This window comes from Corvus cornix, chromosome 3, assembly GCF_000738735.6.
Source record: "Corvus cornix cornix isolate S_Up_H32 chromosome 3, ASM73873v5, whole genome shotgun sequence".
Lineage (NCBI taxonomy): Eukaryota > Metazoa > Chordata > Aves > Passeriformes > Corvidae > Corvus > Corvus cornix.
Window position 1 is genome coordinate 88,616,726 of NC_047056.1, and position 17,053 is coordinate 88,633,778.

A 17,053-nucleotide genomic window follows, 5' to 3' on the forward strand; every position below is an offset into this window, starting at 1 on the left:
TTCTTATTACTAGAATATGTTTGATGGAAAAGAAATAAAACAGTAACTGTGTGAGTTGAATTTTACACTGAGCTGAAAGTGTTCCAGAAATATCGCTGAAGATAAACATCCAAAGGGGGTTTCTGACAATTAGGTATGATTCTCAACTGAAGAATTAAACCAAAATTATGCAGGTTCATTTTGCTGCCTTTTGTTAATGTACAATTTGACTTGCTTTGTCTTTCCTTTTCCATTTTTCCCTACAATTTACTCTATTTCTTATACTGTATTTATTATAGTGCCTTGTGCTATGTTTACTGTGGGCAGAAACTAACTTCTGCTGAGGTAGAAAATGGCTTTCTCTTTTTTTTTTCTATGCTTGTACAGCACCAGCAGCATAGACCTTAACTGACACACCTGTAAGGGATAGATAATAATAGTTTAATACATGGCAAGACAAGAAATTATGTCCAGTGTTGATATATATATATACATATAGTAGTAAGATATAAAATAGTCATTCAGAAGATTTTCAAGATAGATGAAATGTAATGTCAGATAAAACTTCCTACTCTCAATCTTGTAAGAAATGTTTTTGATACCACTGATACTGGTGTAGCCCTTGGACTGATTTTTTTATTTGTAGGAAAGCTGCAATAAAGAAAGACTTATTACAAGTGTTGCTGCAGCTTTATGGTGAGACATTTCAGGGCCCTGAGAGCATGAATTGACTTTAATGGCTCTGATGAGCCTTCCCTGGGACCCTCACCCTTTTCCTCAGGGATCCCTGCCCTTTATTTCTCTCCTTAATCCTGAGCTGTGGTGTAGGTGTGCCTGTCTCCTGGATGGACCTCAGACCTCTGCTGTAGGTGGCTGATGTCCTGGGAGGGACCCCTCAGATGCCTCTCTGAGCCTGTCTCCTTTGCTCCTGGCTGAGTACCCTGGGTGCACCTGGGCCTGGCACATCCCGTGCTTGGCTGTGGCTGTTGAGTAACCCTGCTCCCAGCTCCTACGGGGCTGTGTTCCACTGATGGGGTGCTCCCTATGCTGGGGCCACCCCGGGCTCCAGCTCACCTTTCTGTGTTGGCTGTGTTTCAATGTGCCTGAGCAAAGGTTTCATCTCTGTTTGTAGCTAGAACCGGTAATTTCAAAGGGAAATTTTTGCCAGAATTGCAAAATAAAAAAGGGCAACCTTGCAGAGATTATAGTCTATGGATAGTTTTAAAAAAATAAGAAAAGAGAGTCAGCATGTTTTATTCACAGAACGTTTAAATGCCACTTTTTATTGACTAATTCTTTGCCTTGCATAACCTAATACTGTCATGTTTAAACATTAGATTAAAAAAAAAAAATTTCCTTCTGAAAGGAAAAAAGTAATAAAAATTGTAATAAAATGAGTTGAGTAGTGTTCTGCAGAGCTCAGTGTATGCTGTCCAGGGATGTGGCTATGGCAGAAGCATTTACAAGCAGTTCAGTATTCAGGTCTCGGTGATGAGGAAAGCTGCTCTAAAGTGATTTCTTTGACCACCAGAAGCAGTGGTGTTTCTTCAGCACTGTTTTACTTTTTGCTAATCCGTTTCTGTGTCAGTAAGTCTGGCTGCTTTGTTCTGCCATAAACCCTGGAGTGCACCGTGCCTGATGGGGTCATGTGTGTGCAGGTGACTTAGAAAGCGATACCCCGACATTGCACCACCATTTAATTCCTGGAAGGGAAGTTCCTTGTACCATATACTGTCACAGCCCATGAATATGACCACATGTGGTCCCATTTGCTTTAAACAACCAAGAAAAAGTATTTAGAAAACTTACAGGGAGATGATTGTTTAACAAAAAAAAAAAAAAAAAAGTTTTATTTACTGACCTCAGAAAGGTACTCAAAACACATTCCAATACAAATCTTTTGCCTTCAGAAAACTCAGACTCTTTGGATGAGGAACATAAATTACATGAAAGCATCAATCAGGCTGTGGGAAAATGTCTCTTCTAAACCTGTCTCAGCTGAAGCCATTAATGGCCCCAAATGTGCTATCTAGTTCTTTATGACTTGGCTATCAAAACACTTGTGCATTCAATTTCTAATCCACTTTCAGACAAGACTGACAAGATAGCCTGTGACAGAGGTGATATCAGCCCAAACACCTTTGCCTGAAGTCAGTTGGGGATTGCTCACATGTTTCACCAACAGCCTCCTACAGACAGACAGACAGACAGATGACCAGCCTGGGACTGCCAATGTTTTCAACCATCTAACAAAAGAGCATGGCTGTCTAATTCATTAGGTTTGTAATGCTACCTTTTCACTGTCATGTACGTGGTGACCCAAACTACAATATGTATGTTGCAGATGTGGTGTAAATACAGTGGAATACAAATGTACTTTCCTGTGATCCATAGCAAATCAGGTGGTAATGAGTAATCCGTGCTCTCAGACACTCGCTAAGAACAGTTCTGAATTTACAGCTTAACAGATGTGTCAAGCAGAAAATAAGCTACTTCAAAAAAGAATATTAAACAACAGTTATCTTGCAATTTGATTGAAGTAAATTTCAACTGCCAATTGCTCATCCTCCAGGATTCTCAATATCCCATCTCTGGTGAAATGTATGAGCCTGACTCCTAATTTAAGATGGCTAGATGGGGAAATATTTTAACCTCCTTTTTCATTATGTGTATATGAGTACTTGATATGTAAAAATACATATCTGATACTGACATACAAAAGTAGACTATTTGCTTGTCTCTATTGTGTTCCACTCGTGTTTATAACGAATAAAATATCAGGACAGATATCAAATTTTCCATACATTTCACCAATGAAAATTTAATCTGATTTATCATCTGCAGTAGGATCTGGATAGACCAGGTTGATATACCAAGACCAACAGTATGAGGTTCAATAAGATCAAGTACTGGGTCCTGCACTTGTGTCACAACAACCCCAGGCTGCACTACAGGCTGGGGGCAGAGTGGCTGGAAAGCTGCCCAGCAGAAAAGCCCTGGGGGTGCTGGTCAACAACAGCTGAACATGATCCAGTGTGTGCCCAGATGGCCAAGAAGGCCAGTGGCACCCTGGCCTGTATCAGCAATAGTGTGACCAGCAGGTCCAGAGAAGAGATTGTTCCCCTGTGTTTGGCACCAGCACCGGTGAGGCCACGCCTCGAGTTCTGTGTCCAGTTCTGGGCCTCTCACTGCAAGGAAGACATTGAGGGGCTGGAGGGTGTCCAGAGAAGGGCAATGGAGCACAAGTCCTATGAGGAGCAGCTGAGGGAGCTGAGGTTGTTTGGCCTGAAGGAGAGGAGGCTCAGGGGAGACCTTTCTGTTCTCTACAACTGCCTGAAAGGAGGGTGTAGCCAGGTGAGGGTCAGCCTCTTCTCCCAGGCAACCAGTGACAGAACAAGAGAAAATGGCCTCAAGCTGTGCCCGGGAAATTTGGGTTGTCCATCAGGAAGAATTTCTTCACTGAGGATGATAACAAATGTTGGAAAAGGCTGCCCAGGGAGGTGGACACCATCCCATGGGGTGTTCAAGAAATAACTGGGCATGGCACTTAGTGATATGGTTTAGTTGACAAGGTGCTGTTTGGCCAAAGGTCAGACTTGATGATCTTGGAGGTCTTTTCCAACTTTACTGATTCTGTGATTCTAAGATTCTATGATTTCTTAAAAATTCTTCCTTCAGTTAAGTTACATTAACGCTTTATGTTGATGGAAGATATCATACAACAATTCAGTTTACAGTCCTACAGATGTGAAAGATGGCGTGTGCTACCATGGGCAGGTAGTATTTGTGATGATGCAGTAGTATTATTTTTAGTGAATATAGAAGTTGAAAGTGAATTACACAGACAAAAAGAATTTCAGAATGTTAGCTAACGTTTTTGCAGTGAATTCTCGTAGGGGTCAATCTTTGATTTAGTTGTTGGGTTTGTTTGGCATTTCACATAGAAAGAAAAGATCAGAGCTAAGTAAGTCAGATGACACTCCTACAAGATGCCATTTACATTCCTGCCAAGGTCAGCAACCTACACAAGTTAAGCCTCAAAAAAAAAAGCTACAAAACTCTAATCAATCAACAAAGCAAACAAATTTTTTCTAAGCTTTTTTCCCCCCGTAGTCTAATTGAGAATTGATTGGTGTTTTAGAATATTTTACAGTGGACAGAAAAGACCACTCTTGATTTGTTGCCAGATCATATTGTTTCTAAATATCTTAGAGGGGGGGTTGTTACTTTTCCACTATAGCAGGCCCATCACTGAGGAGCCAAGCTCTGGCAATTTTCCATTGTGTTTGCTAGGTGAGCCAGTGTTGGGGTCTCCTCCCCTGCCATGGAGCCCTGGGAGATGGGCCCTGAGGGGAGACATGGGGTTTCCCTGCCCCTGGTCAGCCTCATTCCCCATTGGTTGGTTTGGGTTCCCTGATAACGCCAAGGACCCTCGGGTCCCGTGACTGAGAGTTCCTGAGCAGAGCCCCGGCCATGCGGCTGGAGAAATAAACGTCTCTGAAACATTCTCCACGAATCTGTCCATATATACTTCGCTTTCCACGAGACTCCTGGTTTGATATATGCGTGTTGCAGTAATCCCCGCTGCAACAAGCCAGAGTTGATTTTTACCTCTGAAGAAAAGTTAGAGGTTTCCTGAGATTGAAAAACTATTTTCAGCAAGATGGACGTTAGACACAGCCTGGTCATCTATACTACACTTTGTTCAGTGGCTGGAGCACTGTCATGGGGGGACTCACTGCAAGCAGGTACATCACCTTGGAGTCTCCCAGCCCTGAGCTGCATTTGAAGAAATCCCTGGTTTTGTTCAACAGATAGGGAATTAGAGCACTTGCCCAAGAAATGCAAGACCTTGGCCATCACCTTTGTTTTGGGAGATGATGATACCACATCTTCCTTGTCTCAGAGTCTGGGGAAGAACCAGGCTGCCAGACAATCAACAGTGCAGATGGAGTTGCACCACTGTGCCAAAAAGACTGAAACAAATTCATGGACCCAGGAAGAGAAAAACTCATATAAAATGAGGAAATATGTACTCCCAATACTGTTTGTGCTTTTTATCCCATGTCTCTTAAATGGGTATTGCAGAGCTCAGATCAGGAACTAGGAAAACACTGTCTAAAAAAGGCTGCAGACACATGTGTCCTCATGTTTGCCCTCCCAGGCTACTGCACACTCTAAGGCACCAAATGTAGACAAACTTGGTATAGATGAGGTGTAAACGAGGGCCCTGTTTGTGTCCAGCAGCTGTAATATTTCTTGCAAGTGAAGGAATCTCAGCAGCATGAGAGGTCGCTTCCGGTCCAGGCACATTCATCCCCAAAATCCAGATTATAGGTGGGTGGGATCAATTTTGGCCACCCTGACTCTAGTGTGCTTGAATTTGTCCATGAACTCTTGTATTTCACAAACTGTGTGCCATAGTGTTGGACATCATTGAAGCCCATGAGGAAAATGTTGTGAAAACAGATGTTAATAATGCAATTTATTACAGATACTGGCCTATTAAATTGAAGGACATTAAGTAGTGAAATAAATTATTAAGAAAAACAGACAATTCCAGGCATTCTCCTGGGGAGAAATCTATTTTGTGCTCAGCCACAAGCTCAGCAGGGGTGAAATGCAGTCCATTTCATGCAGTTTGAAATGTAAAAGCACTGACTTGATCACATTGTATGAAGTCTATGCTCCAACACTGTGTTCAAAAATAAATATTGCAGAGACGTACAAGAAACACATATACAACCTTTTCCCCTGTGGGAAAATTCAACAACTTTTTGTGTAAAGAAACAGTTTTATCACCTCAGAAAATTCTTCTAAAGCTAGTCACAGTTGTATTGATGTTGTGTTTGTCCTCATTAGCAAGTTAAGAGGTGCTGCTTCTCCTTATCATTCAGAACCAACTCCAACACTTCTGTGAATAGGTAATAATGAAGAGAAGATGGGAGAAAGAATCTTTCCATCCTTTAAGAGATAGTTTAGATATGAAGAGATTAATAGCTATCACTGGGGAATCTGAACCAAGAATCGGTCTTCAAAACCTTCCCAGGTGATAATGGCACAAAGAAGACTAAACCAGATTTAAATAAAATTTTTGTAAGTTCCTGTGGTCAGGTCCAGGTTGTAAGGTCCAGAAATTCCTCACATTTTAAGTACAGATCTGCATCTTTTACAGTGCAGTCTTATGTAGCAACCTTCAGATTAATGCAGCTAAACCAATCTTGGAATTCACAATTCTAATTTTTTTTTTTTAGGTTTGGGTTTTTTGTCTGTTTGTCAAAAAGAAATGAGGTTTATACCACTGCATGTGCTGAGGTAATTCTGCATGTATGGTGATTTTTCGAATCCTCCCTAATAGCTGGAAAGTTCTGTCTGATTTCTACTACTTTTTTCAAAGTGGTAGACGTTTCAAAGATAATTAAGCCCCAAGATTCATGCAAATAAATGAACAGTTAGAGGAGAGAAAGTCTGTTAATTAAAGTCTGCACCAAGCATGTATACTCGATTAGAATGTGCATGAAAAAGAAGGCCTGAAGCTTGGAATGAAAACTTCATTTGGGCAGCACAGTTTGTGAAAAGCAGTGTTTCCTGTGCCTTGTCTGGCCAAAATCAAACAAGTTCAAGGCACAGATTTGTAAGGGAAACAGGCTTTATCAGCTTCAATGTTTAGGAATATAGGTTTTTTACTTAGTAAATAATCTATTCCTTCGTTTCTTACAGTCTGATGTGATTTTGACTGGGTTTGGGAGAAGAAATTCAGTAACACTATGAGAAAGGCCAAGGCATTTCTGAGCCAGGCTAAAGCAGAAAGTCTGGGCAGTCATGTGAAAATAAATTTGTGATGAGATTTGTAGCCCAGCTACTAAATCAAATAGGTTTTGATAATATGCATCCATTATAATGTGTCTTGTTCCAGTCTTTTTTGGGGTTGTTTTTAGATGGCTGTTACCTTTATATAAAATGTATTAATCCTAATTATCTAGTCTAAGACTTTTCTCTCTCCACAATGCATCATTTACAATGAAACCCCCTGTTTCTGGGGCTTCAACCACTTTGCTCCTTCTTCACATCTCTGATTGAGGAAAGGCCTTTTCCTGCTTGCTAAATCAGAATCTCTGCTAACTGTGCAAGTACATGTGAGAGTGCAAGGACATTGTATATATGTGCATATACATTTAGGCTTCATGAAGAAAAATCTATTAAATTATGGAGCTACTTACAAATGCTTTAGTCCAAGGAAGTTGACATCACTGAAGCTGAACCACAAGATTGATCAAAGTGTAGTTTATGACTGTGTCAGTATCACAAATATATAACTGAGTAAAAAGGTTTTTTTCTCCTTTCTCTGTTTTTCTACCATGCACAGTAAATCAAATTTTATAAATGTTTCCAGCAAGCAAATGGTATCCTCAGTAGCTACCATTTAAGCTTAAGAATTTTTGCAGTGGGATTTCCTAAAAGGCTTCATAGAGAAAAAGGTTCATTGTTTGAAGCCAAATTCAACTTTTGGTTAAGACTGATCAAAATAGTTTATACAGATTTTCATAAGCTTTTTGCTCATACTGTGTATTATTTGGCTTAGTGATCACAGCTGAAAAGCATGATTTTAATAAAGAAGTTGAATAAGCAGATTGTGGGTCACATGGCCTGCCTCATTCCAATGGTAAACAAAGTAAACTACTTTAATTAAGGCAAGATAGGTAATATATGTAGCATGTGTATTATCATTGTCTGGTTTGCTTATTCCTTTACATTCATATTTTAAATAGCCAGCATATCATCTTATCAGATGATAAGAAAGATGACATTTTATTAAGCAGCTGATCTCCTTATGTTTTTACAATTTCTTCTGATGAAGTAAGACTGAGCTGTTGCTGTAAATTCTAATTCTAATCAACATCCCTCAAACACCCAGGAATCAATCGTTTGTTTATAAGACCCCATCAGGAATGACTGAACTAATCACTTTGAGTACACCCCTTGTGCAAGGACAAATCCATGCTCCTGTGAATGCCAGTGCTAACTACAGATTGATTTTATTGACTCAAGTATTCTGAATTAGGTGAAAGAAGTGGTAGGAAAGAGACTGGTAGTACCAGTATCGCAGGTGATGTGTGCAATGAGGCACATAAGCGTAGGGTTGAATGGGTTCCCAGGCTTGGAACTGGGAGGGAATTTTGCTCAGGGTGTAGTGGCCACAGACTGCCAAGGATTTTGGAGGTTTTCTGGCTTTGCTAGAATCATGCGCGTGTATTTACACAATCACATTCCTGCAAGAGCCGAAAAGAAGGTGGTTGGTGACCTTGGCTGCTCTTTGTCCTGCTGCTGTGGTCTCCAGGATGCTGCTCTTTCTGAGCTGCCTTTGCTAATTGGAAACCTCCAGCATGTGAAAGATGGGAAAACATTAGTTGTAGGCACATGATTACTGACAACTTTGACATTAATCAGCAAGAAATCATACCTACCAACCAAACACCAATGCCAGCCTTCTGGGGAGGGGACAGTCAATCTCCCTGGGCAATTCATATGTAAAGGAGCTCTACTGCTTTTCTTGTAGCATTTAAAGCTTCGGGGTATTTCCCTAATGAAGGATTTAAAAACGTGTGACCCTTGGCCAGAGATCTGGTTCTGCCACTAATGCTGCAGCCCAAAATGTTTGAAAGTGCGTGACCATGCCCCATCTCTCAAAGAGTTCAAAGCCAGGCTGGATGGGGCTTTGAGTAACCTGGTCTAGTGGAAGTTGTCCATGCCCACGGCGGGGGGGGGAGGGGGCATGGAACTAGATGACCCTTAGGCTCTCTTCCAATCCAAACTTTTCTATGATTCTATGACCTAGAGCTCTCCGAGTCTTGGGGTGGAGCAAACATCAGGTCCCAGTAAAGTAAGCTCTATTAAACTGAATCTCATCATTACAACAACATTTATGCAGAGACAGCGTTGCATTGTAACGCATGAATTTTTATTTATTTTTTTTAAAGTGTTTTTCCAGATGAGTGACTAATCTCAGAAGCCCGCGGGCCGCTGGGGATGCAGGTATCCATGGTTACTTTCGTTGCCTAGCGACACCTCCTTACGCTGCTGAGCGAGCGCCTGCTCTTGCCTCTGCTGCTTCGTGCAGCCCCATCCACCTCCACCCCAGGCCAGCTCCCTTGACATGGGAGAAGTTGCTCTGCAGTCCAGATTAGAATTAGAGTTGGTGGTTTTATATGAAAAAAGAAAGAGGAAGGGGGCCAAAGAAAGACTCTGGTCTCTCTAACAGCAACATAAACCCATTTGTGGCTCCAGGCAGGATCTGAGTCAGCATGTTGATGTAAATCGTCACTTGTGCTGTGACACAACTTTGCACAAAAGTTCATTTAGGGTAGGATTTAAGGGTATTGATTCATTTCTCAGCCAGACATAGACCAACAAACAAACTAGGGTTTGTACTAACAAACTAGAGTTTGGCTCCTTTACTGGGTGAAATGAAGCATAGCTTCATTTAAAAAAAAAGTAATATTTATGTCATTTCAGAAACAGAAGATGCATTTGTCTTATAAATGAGATTTAAAAATACACTTATAAAAAGGCTGTGAGTCAGATTCTCCAATTATGTCAATTTAAGATGAGTTAATTGCAAATTAAGAACAATAAATTTTACTGGACCTGCTTATGAAGGGCTTCTCAAATGCTGCTGGTTTATGCATGCCATGACTCACCAGCATCCAGTCATGGTACACAGAGGTCTGCAATTGATGTCACAGCCTTGGGCTCTGCTTTTCAGAGCATTTTCTCAGAACAATGACTTGCAAGTACTTTTCACCTGAGCACTCAGGATGGTATTTGTGGTCTAGCTGGGTTGCTTACACAAACAAGAGAACAAATTGCTTATGTAAGTCAGGCACTTCTGGTGCAATCTTGCCTGTAAATAGGGATGCCCTTGTCTTCCTCCTCCTCAGCCTTCCCTGATGCAGCACTCAACTGCCTTGCTGTAGAAACAGACAAAAGAAGATCGTTTCTGAGTTTACAGTCCTGAGTTTGCCCTTCCAAACAGTGTTCTGCTGAACAAGAGCTCCTTTAGGAGGTTGCTTTCTGGAGTATTGATCTGGTACATACAGGAGGTGCAGTCCAATTAAAGTGCTTCTGAAGTAAATCCTTGAAAGCACCATTGTTTTCTGATTAATTCTTGCTCATGACTTCCTTGAGTTTAGTGCCATGGGAGGTGTCTCTTACTCTGAATCTGCCACCTTAATAAACTCAGTCGCCTGTAGTACTAGGTCATTAACCTTGTCCCTGGTTTGGGCCAGATCAGCTCAGACTCCTCCTAGCAGTTCTTGGGCACTGCTTGGGAGTTAGTACAGAACAGACACTATTCCCTCTAGGCATTTTGAAAGCTTTGCAGACAAAGTGGTCATTAGTGCTGACATTCTGGACATTTTGGTATAGCCAGGTTCAGTAGAAAAAAAGTTCTGGGCATGTTTAATCTTCTGTGAAGTAGTGCAGTGCTTTAACTGCTTATTACATTGTTTATTTGCCACGTCTTGAGCAGGTTCAGCCTGAGCATTTTTGCAGAGATACGGACAAGTACAGGATTCTCATTGTACTACATTTACTGAGATCCACTCAGAAAAACAGAAACCTGCAAGAAATGCGTTTAGAGTGCAGATAGTAGTGGTTAGGATGCAGGTGTTTTTCAACCAATGTCTGTCATGGGGAATAAGAAAGTTCCAGCATGTTTTCCCATTTTTATGAAGTTGCTAAGCTAGAAAGTACCACATGGATTCACTGGATGATGTTCATCTGTGTTTATCTGTTAATTTTTGTGTTGTAATTGGATTGTTAGCAGTAGGGAGCTTGTGAAGCACATAGCAATTAGGGTTATAATTCAAGACTCCAAATAAGCTCTACAGTTTATTGAGTAAGGATAGCAATGGCCTTAGCAAACCAAAGGGCCCGTGTTGCTAAGTATGATGCTGCTGTCCTTGTGCAGTTAGAAAAGAAGGGACTTCTTGCTCACTTGGAATGTTCTCCAGAATCTTTTTAGTAAGTTTTTCTCCTTTATTTCTAAGCCTTTTTCAGAGCATGTGGAAATTTTCATTGGTATTCTTCTTTTTATTTCGCATTGTAACTGCAAGTCAGGACTAAACTCAAATTACACCCTTCCTCTCTTTTAATCTTTATGTCCTATCTCTTATGCTTAGCATTAAAGTTGTATATTTCCTTAATACATGTTCTTCCTTGTGAAGCACTTCCTGGCTGAATATAATTTGTTTTCCTGTGTTAATTTAGGCTAATAATTCCCCTTGCCTCATTTGCAGCCCACAGAGTGATGCAACTTCCCCTTGTTTTGTTCCCAGATAAGTATTGCCACAGTGCTTCCATAAAATGATGTAGGACTCTGTTTACAAAAGAGTGCTTCTGTGGTATCTTACTGCTTTCACAGGAAGCTTAACAGCTTGCAGAACAGTAAGTGGCAAATGTTTAATGCAACATTATGCCAACTTGAGGACAAACTGTTCCTCTCAGGAATGTTTTCAGGCTTAAATGAGAGGAAAAACCCCCTTGCAGAATGTGAATTCATGAAGGCGGCGGGGAGTGACTGCCACTTCTTTGCCTTGCCAGCAGCTCTAATTCTCAAGCACCTTCCAAGGCTTTTTTAGATCAGCTGTAGTGTACGCTCAGCAGCAAGTAGTGATAAATCTGTGACTGGCTTTTCTGAGGAGCAAAGATTCCTCTTTCATGGAGGAGGCAATAAGTTTTCCAGTCTGCCTCTGACAAAAAAATTGGCTTGTGCCCACAGATGCTGGAACAGTACAGAGGGGGGAGACATGAGGCCATAGCAAAGCTATTAATGTGAGTAAGAAGAGACTAACAGTGTAGCTGCAAAAACTGTGAGACAGAAGAATTCCAACTTAAACTGTGATGAGTCAGACTGAAATATGTGGAAATTCAGACATGGATGCGAGTCATCCATTAAGAAGATAAGTGGATATTACTGAACTAACAGTAGTTTGACTAAAGAGTGAAAGGAGTTGCATTTCACAGAATTAGGTTGGAGAAGACCTCCAAGATCATGGCATCCGACCTTTGACCAAACACCACCTTGTCAATTAGGCTATAGCACTGGATACCGTGTCCAGTCATTTTCAGAGCACCTCCAGGGGTGGTTACTCCACCACCTTCCTGGGCAGCCCATTCCATTGTTTAACAACCCCTTCTGTGAAATAATTCCTCCTGACTTTCAGCCTGAACCTCCCCTGATGGAACTTGAGGCCATTTCCTCTTGTTCTGTCACTGGTTGCCTGCGAGAAGAGGCCAACCCCCACCTGGCTGCAACCTCCTTTCAGGCAGAGAGCTATATGGTCACCCCAAGCCTCCTCTTCTCCAGGTTAAACACCCCCAGCTCCTTCAGCTGATCCTCATAGGACTTACCCCCAAGACCTTTCACCAGCTCTGTTGCCCTTCTCTGGACGCCCTCCAGCCCCTCAGTGTCTTTCTTGCAGTGAGGAGCCCAGAACTGGACACAGCATTTGAGGTGTGGCCTCACCAGTGCTGAGTACAGAGGGACAATCACTTCTCTGGTCATGCTGGCCACACTATTGCTGATACAGGCCAAAGTGCTACTGGCCTTCCTGGCCACCTGGGCACACACACTGGATCATGTTCAGCCACTGTTGACCAGCACACCCAGGTTCTTTTCCACTGGGCCCCTTTCCCGCCACTTTGTCCCCAGCCTGTAGCACCGCCTGAAGTTGCTGCAGCCAAAGTGTAGCACCTGGCACTTGGCCTTATTGAACCTCACAGTGTTGGTCTCAGCCCATCTACCCAGCCTGCCCAGATTGAATACATTTTAACAGATTTTATCATTCTCTGTGTTAATGCTCCTAAGCAGGAAAACCAGCAAGTGATCTCTGCCCATCATCAGTATTCTTAATCTCTGGACCTGAGCCTCCGGTCAAAATATTCTGCTGGCTTTCTGAGGCTCCTGGGTTCTGGATTCTTTGAAGGGGGGAATTGTGTGGCTGTTCTCTGTAAGTAATCCAAGACTTCCAGGTGAGTGCCTGAGCTGAGGGATCCAGAACTTCCCGATGGGTGGTGTGCGGAAGTCATAGAAAATGTGTTGTATGCTTTCTACTTTATATCCAGTGTTATGGGTAAGGCACCACTTTGGGTTTTCTAAAGATGACAGGGTGCTCAACTGATACTGTGAATTTACTGTAGGGAAGGTACATCAATCTGCAGCTCATGTCTTTCAAAGTCCTAGCAGTGCCTGAAGACTTTGTAAAGTGTGAATGAATTTCAGACCTTGATGTCCCAGTTCTCCACCTCAGAAACAGGGTGTAATATGGGGGGAAGAGAGGAATAGAATTAAAACCTCATCAAATGAAATCTGTGTTCTTATAAGGAAATACCATTCTTCACTATAGTAAAGGATGTTTCCAGTTAATCATGAGAAATGTAATCTGTCCAGGAAGCTTCATAGGAGACAAAGGGGAACAACAGCTTCTAGATCACAAGGCTCCTGAAGACATAGTTAGAATTCATTATGTAGGAAACATTTATGTTCATGATAAAGGGAATTGTCATGTTTCAGTGTTTTTCATTAAAAAATAATTTTTCAATTGAGCTTTCAGATTTTGCAGAACTTCTGTTTGTCATGAAAAGCTGTTTTAACAAAATTCCTCCTTCGTATGTGTGCATAGGCTTCAGCTATGTCTGATCAAGGGGGAAGAAGCATTTCCTGTGAGGACCCACAGCACAGGCTGGGGTGCTGCTGGTGTGGAGAGGGACCACATCCTGGACCAGGTGCCCAGGTTGCCTTCAGGTGGAGGCTGCAGGGAGTTGAGGTGTTCCCAGTTTTCAGCTGGCTAAAGATTTAGACAGGGTCAGCATGTGCTTTCAGACCTGCTCACTGGAAAGTGTCCCACAGCTTAATCAGCAGGAAAGCACCGCTTGGTGACTTGGCCATGACCTTCAAACTTGGTAGGCAAATTACTTTTGCAAACCACCAACAGCAGAAGATTTTCTAAAGAAGGTACATTGACCAGAGATGGCCAAGAAGATTAATTTACATGACAATAAAAACATTTAGAAACAGATATTTCAGTGCTCCAGAATTTTTACCTTCCCATAGAACTAAATATGTTTGGTTTTGGTTTTTTTTCTATAAAAAATAGCTATTTTTCTGCACTAATTTTATTTTCTATCTTCAAAATTGAAAGGCAGAATTGTTAGTCAGGTGAATTTCAGAGGGCCAGTACCAGAAGAAGTTGTAGGTTTTTTCAAAAATGGTTTTAGTTATTTAGTTTTTCAAGCACATAGAAGCAAAGTACTTCTATGCATTCCTGTGGGGAAGAAAGAATTAACTAGAAGATTCCTCTATGATACCCCTGAAACTTGGCTTGGGGGCATGGAGTTTGGCAAGCTTTTGAGGAATTGTGTGAAAAGTCCAAAATATACTTTAAATCATGTGGAAATTCTTTACATGGAAATCATGCTTTAGTAAAGAAAAGGGAAAGAGCATGAATGATGAAATATTTGCTTTATAGGTAAGAAGATGTACTGATCAATGTAAAGAAAACACTATTTTGTGACATATGATCCATTTTTCATGGGGATTTCAAGCACCAACAACTGGGGCTTTTTTAAGGTGATTGAGTTATACTCGTATTGAGGGATAGGAAACATCATAATGAGGATACATGATGTGGTCTGTACTTCTTACGTCCTTGACAACAGTTAGTCTGTATTTATAAAAAGAAGACTATACTAGAAAATTAAAAACTGGGTTCAAGGCCTTGATTATAAGAAAGTAAAGATTAAAGGGACAGTAGCTTTGATTACAGTGCTGTACCTCTGTAAATTAATAACTGTCTGATGCTTTGTTAGGCACAAAAAAAGATGGAGTCATTTTCATAATGTTTTGTTCACTAAAAGCTAACAATATGATTTATTCTCATAGATAATTAATTTCTAAAAATTCTTCTTTCTTTGTGGCAATTTTGCAATGGCAAAAGTATGCTAGTAAAATATTTTTTTTCCTTTGTTATCTTCTGCAAGCAGGATTCCTATTCCTGAGCCCTAGATTCACTTACACATGACATTAAAACTCCAAAGAAGGACTGCAGGAAACAACAATTGTCTGAAGGCAGAAAAAGTCAGTAAGTTTTTGTGCTTTGCTGGTTTTTCCTCAGTTTTATTAAAAACAGTTGTGTAAAAGTTCACCTCCTGGCATGCAGTTATTTCCCATATAAAATTATCATAAACATGTGTGTTACAATAGTATTTTTCATTTCATGCAATGTTTCATATACCTTTATGATGTTCATGGAAAAAAAACCAAAAAGAATTATGGTTTAATATTATGGTAGATAGTTAACAGATGTTTTATAGCTCTTCAAATATAAAAATTATTACATTAATGCAAAAAAACCGGTGGCATTTTGAATAATCCTCAAATAGTAAAAATCCTGCTTTCATGCATATGTCTATTTTTATAATAATAAAATTGAGATCCATAATAAAAACAAAATGACCCTGTAACCCTCACAAAGAATGTTTTTCTCAAGAAATATTTCCACAAAGTAACAGAGATTGTCTGAAAGAGTCATATTTAGTGCACAGTAGTGGATTTGACAAGGACAAGCACAAGCCATTATTAATTGCCATTTCTTGAACAGATTAGTTAGAGGTGCCTCTTGCGGGCAGTAGGTTCCCTGTCCCATAAACTAATACAGCAATGAGATAGTATAGGCAATCTATATCAAACGACATCTGATAAAAGTCTGATTTTAGTGGAGAAAAAGGCATTTCAGTAGCATGAAGGGGTTTTGGAAAGGAAGACTCCCTTAAGAATCTACAGTATTGCCTTTTAAATTTTGCTGTTGCAGCTATTTATTAGCTCCAGGCACAGGATAACTGGTGTGAGCCATAACAAACTCTCAGAGCTGTACATTGAAAAATCTGTTTTCCTAAATATTTGTAAAACAATTTCATATAAAAGCCCATCAGCCAAAAGTTTGTATCATAATAAAACTTTGTAAGTCTCAAATTATTCCCAAGTTCCATGGGAGCATCGAATCTTCTTGACTGATTAAATAGGTTCACAGGTTAATGACATCTAAGAGTTTTTCATCACAATCCTGGAGTATTTGGTTTCTTTTATGTTCTCACTTTAGGCTTAGTTATGAGACTGAGAAGAGAAGCCAAAATGAAGAGCATCTGCTTGAATGCAGCCAAACACACACTGCAGCAAACCCAGGAGCACAGGCTGAAGGTATGGACACACCAAAATAAAAGTAGCCATGACAGCTGAGTCACACAGTTCAATGAAGTGCAAACCTGAGACCTGGATTGTATTATCCATAGACTAGAGGAGAATGAATGAACTTCCTCAGGACAATGCAAAAAAGCTTACAGGATTTTTAAACAGTGATGTGTTGGAAAAGATGCTTTTAAACTGGCCTTGAACATAAACAGCACATATCAAATTTTCTTGCTTTGCCAAGACAAAAAAAAAGGTTGTATTTCCAATACTCAGAGACATGGACCGGCAGGGACAGAAACATAGTGTTCTTCAGGGAGGTCATCCCACCCCTAAAAGTTCATTATAACTACAAAGAAAGGAGCTGATACAAGTAAGCAAAGCTACAAACAATTTCTTCTCTTAAAATTCATGTGGAAGCTAAAGTACACTGAGAAGAGAATTTTGTTTTATTTGTTCTCTGCTGTCTTGTCATTGCCTGGTAACATTTTCACATAATGCAGGCTGACACTTAGAATCAGACTTAGTAGGAGGATTGATTTTGTTCCCTTGAAGAACATACTGGCTTTTCAGTGAAATATTGAATGCTTCAGGTGTGAGCTCAACCTCATCAATTTTCAACCTCAGACTTTTATGTTTAAAACTATGGGGATTTTATGTTGAATGTTACTTTCATGTCTTGTGGGAACTGCAGCTCAGCTGCTTGTATCCCATTTTTTTTTTTTTTCACAATCATCGGTGAAAATGCAATATCCCACATGAAAAATTTTCATGTTTAACTGTTTAGTAGAAACAGTTTTCTTCTGGAAACAGACCAATGAACCGTTGAAA

At 40.6% G+C, this 17,053-nt stretch overlaps 1 protein-coding gene across 4 annotated transcripts in view; it reads left to right on the forward strand.

Moving 5' to 3' along the window:
• The window catches only part of LGSN (lengsin, lens protein with glutamine synthetase domain), a 62,964-nt gene that overhangs the window by 10,729 nt on the left and 35,182 nt on the right, over window positions 1–17,053 (forward strand). For 2 of the 4 annotated variants that reach the window (XM_020583686.2, XM_020583688.2), the window contains exons 1-2: window positions 14,999–15,119; window positions 16,137–16,234. The exons of 1 other annotated variant lie outside the window; for it this stretch is intronic. The gene's annotated coding sequence lies outside the window, so the exon portion shown is untranslated. Of the gene's footprint in view, window positions 1–14,998; window positions 15,120–16,136; window positions 16,235–17,053 lie in introns of those variants that run through there. One more of the 4 variants, XM_039570033.1, reaches the window with a different exon arrangement.